Genomic DNA, 8,560 nt, shown 5'->3' on the forward strand with positions numbered 1-8,560 from the left:
TTGAAAAGAAGAGGAGGGGAACCGGAGAGATAAGTTAGGAACCGGTTCACGCTGGCGTCTGGAGGAGCGAAACCCTTGGAGCAGGAAACATCTACATTTCTTGGAGTTGGAAAGACTCTTGTTTCCCTAAAAGATCTTCTCACAGCTGAACAGACTAAAACCCAGCCCACATAGACAGGTATTGATTATTATTTACCACCATGCTGCCTGGTAGTCTGTCTAGCTAGCCTAAATACTCATATAATAGCAGCAAACACGGAGAGGCTTTGAAGTATTCAATTTCAGTTATTGAAAACAGAGTTGTTTGACCATAGTTTAACTCACTGAAGACTAGATTAGTCTCCAGTTTTAATACAGTTACTACACGTGCTCAGTATCGCATTGCCACATAGTTGACCATCTAACTTAGTTCAAAAATCAATTTTAGACTACTGTGAGCAAAAATAAGGTAAAGGAAATGAGTCAAGAGCAAAAGAGCAGTGGACGGACCAAGAAATCCCAGGATTGCCGTCTACGGAGAGCTTGGGCTTCCTAGATAGTGTCTGTGTCACAACTGGGGCAGGAGAGAACACAGCCCATAGACTAAACTCAGACATGCACTCCTTTAGTGAAGGCCCAACAAATTGGTCTATTGACCCAGACCTGAGAGAAGGCAATTCCTCATCACCTAGGCAAATCCCCTATTCTGCATGTAAAGAAATATGAAACATTCTCAAGAAAAGCATAGGTAAGCCCGATTTAGGAGAAACAGGAAGAAGCTCCCTTTTTGTGGGGGCTTTTACGAGATCAATGTTTTTTATCTAAGCAGACTGCAGAAAGAATGTTTTACAAAATGGATAAGTTGCAGCAGGAAGTATCTGGTTTGAAAGCCACTATTGGAACATTAGTTGGTCTCATAGACTTGGGAATCCTGACTATAGCTTCTCAGACAACTAAACGATGTATTTGAAGATCGGAAAATGAACTCAGAAATTTTCCCTCATGCCCGCTGTAACAAGCAAGCACTTAGTACCGATAATGCTTCTTTCATTTAAACCTTACACCTTCTGATCCAAGGCTGTTAATAGTAGATAAATACTCAGACAAGGCCTCTTCTCCAATACAAGACAAACACGAGCATTTCGCCTAGTGTCATCACACAAAGCCCGAAAATGTTATCCGCAGAAGAAGGTTTGGATACAATACATCGACTGTCCACCTGCCTGGTACAGCGATAGTCCGGGGGGAACTGTGGAGTATGGAGGGTTATCAAATCTCCCCCAAAACAAAGAAAATACAGGGAAAAAGAGCAATTTCAATCCCTATTTTTAAAAAAGGAGCTTATCCAGGGAGAGACCTTCGGATGAACTCCAAGTGGTCATTCATAATTGGCCAGTGAGAAAACTAGGAGGAGGAATAAGTTCCAAGATTGAACTCTTAACTGAAATTCAATCCACACTGGGGGGAGCCTTGGACCTAAGAAAAGGAGTTTTCTGCAAATGCCTGTCCTCTCATGGACAGAGAGGCAGCATTGACCTAACATGCCAGGATCCAGAGCTACAATGTAAATGTTGGTCTATTATATAGGTTTTCCAAGAGAGGGTTACTATTCGAGTTGAAAAGACTACAAAAGAAGTCCTATCAAGGGCATAGCAACTCTCTTTCTCTTTCTTCTCCCCCCTGCCCCAATTTTCTTCTGCAGTGCATGAACAACTAACTGGCCCTTTGCCAGGCAGGCCAATACATTATCTTAAATGCTCAGAGTTTCCCTACTGGTGGCAAAATTGCAGAGGAGTCCACGAAGTAGCTGGCGAAACAATCATCCACTTTTATTGTCCCAGAAATTGTTCTTGGGGTGGTTTTTTAATGTGTTGCTGTGACTGCTCCCTATTGAATTTCATTTATATTCTCATCTCCGATACACTAATTGTACCTGCATCTGTAATGTTCTTTATCTTATCTTGCTCTATACCACGTGTTGCCAGTGTGGAACCCAGAGGCACACATGTGCCCACAGAGGCCTTTCATGGTGCCCACATGATCTCGTTTCCTCCAGCCCCTCCCCTACTAAAATTAGACTTGAAAGAAGCCTTTTAGGGTGGATGCATGCACAGTTGCTCCGCATAAGCGGTGCCCATTACAGTTCCTTCAGTATGCAAAAGTGCCAACAGACCATAAAAACATAAGAAGAGCCTGCTGGATCAGGCCAGTGGCCCATCTAGCCCAGCATCCTGTTCTCACAGTGGCCAACCAGGTGCCTGGGGGAAGCCCACAAGCAGGACCCGAGTGCAAGAACACTCTACCCTCCTGAGGCTTCCGGCAACTGGTTTTCAGAAGCATGCTGCCTCTGACAAGGGTGGCAGAGCACAGCCATTATGGCTAGTAGCCATTGATAGCCCTGTCCTCCATGAATTGGTCTAATCTTCTTTTAAAGCCATCCAAGCTGGTGGCCATTACTGCGTCTTGTGGGAGCAAATTCCATCGTTTAACTATGCGCTGAGTAAAGAAGTACTTCCTTTTGTCTGTCCTGAATCTTCCAACATTCAGCTTCTTTGAATGTCCACGAGTTCTAGTATTATGAGAGAGGGAGAAGAACTTTTCTCTATCCACTTTCTCAATGCCATGCATAATTTTATACACTTCTATCATGTCTCCTCTGACCCGCCTTTTCTCTAAACTAAAAAGCCCCAAATGCTGCAACCTTTCCTCGTAAGGGAGTCGCTCCATCCCCTTGATCATTCTGGTTGCCCTCTTCTGAACCTTTTCCAACTCTATAATATCCTATTTGAGATGAGGAGGCCAGAACTGTACACAGTATTCCAAATGCGGCCGCACCATAGATTTATACAACGGCATGATGATATCGGCTGTTTTATTTTCAATACCTTTCCTAATTATCGCTAGCATGGAATTTGCCTTTTTCACAGCTGCCGCACACTGGGTTGACATTTTCATCGTGCTGTCCACTACAACCCCGAGGTCTCTCTCCTGGTGTGTCAACGCAAGTTCAGACCTAATGAACGTATATGTGAGATTAAGATTTTTTGCTCCAATATGCATAATTTTACACTTATTTATATTGAATTGCATTTGCCATTTTTCCGCCCATTTATGCAGTTTGGAGAGGTCTTTTTGGAGCTCTTCGCAATCCCTTTTTGTTTTAACAACCCTGAACAATTTAGTATCATCAGCAAACTTGGCCACTTCACTGCTCACTCCTAATTCTAGGTCATTAATGAACGTTGAAAAGTACAGGTCCCAATACCGATCTTTGAGGGACTCCACTTTCTACAGCCCTCCATTGGGAGAACTGTCCGTTTATTCCTACTCTCTGCTTTCTGCTTCTTAACCAATTCCTTATCCACAAGAGCACCTCTCCTCTTATTCCATGACTGCTAAGCTTCCTCAGAAGTCTTTGGTGAGGTACCTTGTCAAACGCTTTTTGAAAGTCTAAGTACACTATGTCCACCGGATCACCTCTATCTATATGCTTGTTGACACTCTCAAAGAATTCTAATAGGTTACTGAGACAGGACTTTCCCTTGCAGTAGCCATGCTGGCTCTGCTTCAGCAAGGCTTGTTCTTCTATGTGCTTAGTTAATCTAGCTTTAATAATACTTTCTACCAGTTTTCCAGGGACAGAACTTAAGCTAACTGGCCTGTAATTTCTGGGAAACCCCCAGAACCCTTTTTGAAGATTGGCGTTACATTGGCCACTTTCCAGTCCTCAGGCATGGAGGAGGACCCAAGGGACAAGTTACATATTTTAGTTAGCAGATCAGCAATTTCACATTTGAGTTTTTTGAGAACTCTCAGGTAGATGCCATCTGGGCCCGGTGATTTGTCAGTTTTTATATTGTCCATTAAGCCTAAACTTTTTCTCTCGTTACCACTATTTGCCTCAGTTCCTCAGAATCCCTTCCTGCAAATGTTAGTTCAGGTTCAGGGATCTGCCCTATATCTTCCACTGTGAAGACAGATGCAAAGAATTCATTTAGCTTCTCTGCAATCTCCTTATCGTTCTTTAGTACACCTTTGACTCCCTTATCATCCAAGGGTCCAATCACCTCCCTAGATGGTCTCTGCTTTGAAGTTATTTATAGAATTTTTTGTTGTTGGTTTTTATGTTCTTAGCAATGTGCTCCTCAAATTCTTTTTTAGCATCCCTTATTGTCTTCTTAATAATATTAATAATAATAAACATTATTTCTACCCCGCTCTTTCTCCAACAGGACTCAGAGTGGCTTACAACTAAAAACAACACCATTAAAACATAAAGAGTATATTATTAAAAAAGAATTAAATTATGAGAAAAATTAAAGCCATAAAATCTAGGTTAAAAATAGCGGACAATTTAAAATAATAAAATCATATAATGTAATCACGAAACCTATGACACTTAATCCTGGTCGTTCTCTATCCCAAATGCCCGTTGAAATAAAACAGTCTTTACTTGTCGCCGGAAAGACGGCAAGGAGGGAGCTGATTGCACCTCACTTGGAAGGGAGTTCCACAGCCTAGGGGCGGCCACCGAAAAGGCCCTATATCATGTCCGCGTCATATGTGCTTGCGAAGGTGTGGGGAACACAAGAAGGGCCTCACCTGAAGATCTCAAATCCCAGACAGGTTCATGTAGGGAGATACGATCTGTCAAGTAGTCTGGACCTGAGCCGTATAGGGCTTTGTAGGTCAAAACCAGCACTTTGAATTGTGACTGGAAACAAATTGGCAGCCAGTGGAGCTGTTGTAACAGGGGAGTTGCATGGTCCCTATAACCAGCCCCGGTTAGAATCATAGAGTTGGAAGGGGCCTTGTAGGCCATTGAGTCCAACCCCCTGCTTACAGCAGGAAATCCACAGCTAGAGCATCTCCCGCAGATAGCTGTCCAGCCTCTGCTTGAAGATATCCAGCAAAGGGGATCCCACCACCTCCCTAGGCAGTCGGTTCCACTGCCGAACTGCCCTTACTGTCAAGAAGTTCCTTCTAATGTCCAATCTGAATCTACGCTCCTGCAACTTAAAACCATTAGACCTAGTCCTACCCTTTGGGGCAGCAGTGAACAAATCTGTACCCTCCTCTATGTGACAGCCCTTCAGGTACTTAAAGAGTGCAATCATGTCACCCCTCAGCCTTCTCTTCACCAGACTCAACATGCCAAGTTCCTTCAACCTTTCCTCATAAGACTTGTTCTCCATACCGGCTATCATCCTCGTCGCCCTCTTCTGAACCCGCTCTAACTTGTCTATATCTTTCTTACAATGAGGCACCCAGAACTGAACACAGTATTCCAGATGAGGCCTGACCAATGAAGAATATAGTGGGACTATTACTTACCTCGACCTGGAAACTATAGCTCTCTTTATGAATCACAAAACCGCATTTGCCTTTTTTGCCGCAGCATCACACTGCTGGGTCATGTCCAACCTGCGATCCACTACAATTCCAAGGTCCTTCTCACACACACTACTGCTAAGCCGGGTATTTCCCATCCTGTACCCATGCATTTTGTTTTTGTGGCCTAATCCTGCATTTGTCTTTATTGAATTTCATTTTATTAATTGCAGCCCAATTTTCTAGTCTATCCAGGTCCCTTTGGATTTTCTTCCTGTCTTCCATTGTGTTAGCTATCCCTCCCAGTTTCGTATCATCCGCAAACTTCATAAGGCTTCCCTCCACCCCGTCATCTAAGTCATTGATAAAAATGTTGAAGAGTATCGGCCCCAGGACAGAACCCTGTGGCACTCCACTCGAAACCTCCTTCCAGTCCGAAGCAGAGCCACCGACGACCACTCTTTGAGTACGGTTTTCCAACCAGTTGTGAATCCACCTGACAATATTTCGATGTAGGCCGCATTTGACTAGTTTGCTAATCAAAAGGTCGTGGGGGACTTTGTCAAATGCCTTGCTGAAATCTAGATAGATGACATCTACAGCATTTCCACCATCTACTAAGCTAGTGACCCGATCAAAAAAAGAGATGAGATTAGTTTGACAGGATTTTTTCTTGACAAACCCATGCTGGCTCCTACTAATCACAGCATTGTCATCTACATAGTTGCCAATGGACTCTTTTATTATCCGTTCTAATATCTTTCCCAGTGTTGAAGCCAGACTGACCGGCCCGTAATTCCCCGGATCTTCTTTTTTACCCTTTTTAAAGAGCGGGATGACGTTTGCCCGTCTCCAATCCTCTGGCACCTCTCCCGTTCTCCATGATTTCTCAGAGATGATGGCAAGAGGTTCTGAGAGTACATCCGCAAGTTCCTTCTATACTCTGGGATGCAGTTCATCAGGCCCTGGAGATTTGAACTCATTTAGGTTAACTAGGTATTTCCTGACTATCTCCTTATCAATCGAAAAAAGAGCAAAGACACAGAGAACTAGACATCACAGTGTAAAGGCAGAGAGATTTTGTTAAGGCGTTTTTCAGAAGGACTCCAGGTTTGAAATAACCCTAAGAATTATTGTGTAAAATGTGCCCCTATGTTCTACTCACATGTTGATCAGATTATTCACAGCCCATCATTCAGAAACATTCAGGATACATCATCTGGAGATGGGCTAGAGTGCAAAAAGCTGGGAAAGTTAATTAAATTTAGCCCAGTATAGTAGCACACCGCAATGGGTGTGTGCTGGCCTGGGCTACAAGCTATAGATAAGGCAGGAAAGAAGAAGCAGAGAAAGGTGGCAACAAGGATGCATTTACCTCCTGCAAGCCTTGTACAAAATCTCCACATTCGGAAGAAAGAGTGATAAAGAGGAATATGTGCCATGACACAAGCCTTGTTCACCTCCAGGTTACTTCTTCTTAACCTCCAGGTTAGTGTACCAATCACGTGTTACCCTGAACTAAAGATGGGGGAGAATATCAGCTAAATCGGACTGTAATCAACATGGGGTTTTTTTCCAGTCCCCCCCCCCGATTTTACGTAATTGTCTTTGTAATTATAATCACTATTATCCATTAACTTCCATGGATTTACACAAACATTTATGTTAAAAATTACATAATTTTTTTTGCCACCAAAAAACACAAAACAGCTGATCAAATTGGCAAGTGCAAAAACATCCCTTTGTCTCTGCTCTCCCGAAGCCATGAGGCTGATTCCCACACCTGGGCGTTATGCCTCCAACTTAGTTAGTTAGTTAGAACTAGGTTTGCCTTTCTATCTACAATGTATTTCTCTAAATAAAGTAGTTTTTCTTATCTTACTAAGTCTCAAGTCTCAGTGATGCTCATGCAGGGTAAAAGCCTGCTTTCTTAGGCAAACGCATGCACACGCTGGCACACTCGCATTTCAACATCTGCTGTTACTCTTCTGCTGTTGCGTTGCTTTAAATGAAATTAAGCACTCACAAATGCACAGTGCAACTACGGTTATGGGCCCAGCAAACTAAGTTGAATGCAGAAAGAGTTGGCCAGTGGGGGAGGTTGCTGTGCAGTCTCGGTGCCCCCCTCCTTCCCATTCGATGCAAGTAAGGTGCTGTGATCAGGCCAAATCCAGGCATTGCAAAGGAGGAAACGGAGCCCTGGTGTTTATGATAGCCTTCCTGAGCTTTGGTGCCTTTGGACTACAACTCCCATCAGCCCCTGCCAGTGCACTTGGGGTGGGCTAGATCTTACCATTATTGCTTTTAGATTTTAATTGGTGTGTCATTTTGTGTTATTTTGTTCATTTTGTACATCGCCCAGAGCAGCTGGATGGCCAGCCAGATGGGCGACTAAGAAATAAAATCAATCAATCAATCAATGCAAGTTGTAGCTGAAGCTAAAAGTGCTTGTGTGTAACTTACAAGGGAGACATTAAGTTAGAAAGAAAAGCAGAACAGAGATAGAAAGGTTGGCTGAAGTATCTTCACTCGAGAGACGCGTTCCAAGGCTTGAAAAAGATAACTTCGGACTATGGGATTTAAAATTTAAAGCCCTCCTGGAAGGAGAAGAGTTGGAAGGAATGCTGACTGAGAGAGAACCCTTGGCTGATGATGAAGACGCAACTGCTTAATGGAGATGTAAGCATGCAAAAGTAAAATCTGCTTATTTCTGCTCTATCAGATGAACCACTGAATCTGTGTACAGGTTGCAACAGTGTAAAGGAGATTTATGAAAAGCTGCAGGGAGTCTATAACAAGAAAACAAAGAGCCATATCTTATATCTTTACAAAGAGTTATTTTTCCTGAAAGAGACTACTGAAAGAGGTAGTCTGAATAAATATATAGAAAAGTTTTCAGAACTTATAGCTAGATTGGAAAGATGTGGCAGATTTTTGGATCAAGAATTAAAGAAAGGATTACTTTTAAGCTCTCTTAATCAGGATCATAAATTAATTTCCTGCTTATTAGAGAATTCTGAACAAGTCCTAAATCAGTTTATATCATCTTTAAGAGATCAGGACTTTAGGGGAAAGCGGGAAATGCAGGCTGTGTCAGAGCAACAGGCAAACCTCGCTAGAGGCAGAAATGAAAGGGACAAAGGAATGAGTCATCACCCCAATCCACACAAGAGCCAAGACAGATGGGATGTGTGTTTTGAATGTGGCTCTCCAAAACATTTTCAAAGGAATTGCCATAGGAGGCAGATGA

At 42.9% G+C, this 8,560-nt stretch overlaps 1 protein-coding gene across 1 annotated transcript in view; it reads right to left on the reverse strand.

Annotated features, from left to right (window-relative positions):
- The window catches only part of LOC133381816 (zinc finger protein 91-like), a 29,274-nt gene that overhangs the window by 12,002 nt on the left and 8,712 nt on the right, over window positions 1-8,560 (reverse strand). The gene's annotated exons all lie outside the window — the stretch shown is intronic.

Source organism: Rhineura floridana, chromosome 3 (assembly GCF_030035675.1).
Source record: "Rhineura floridana isolate rRhiFlo1 chromosome 3, rRhiFlo1.hap2, whole genome shotgun sequence".
Classification (NCBI taxonomy): Eukaryota; Metazoa; Chordata; class Lepidosauria; order Squamata; family Rhineuridae; genus Rhineura; species Rhineura floridana.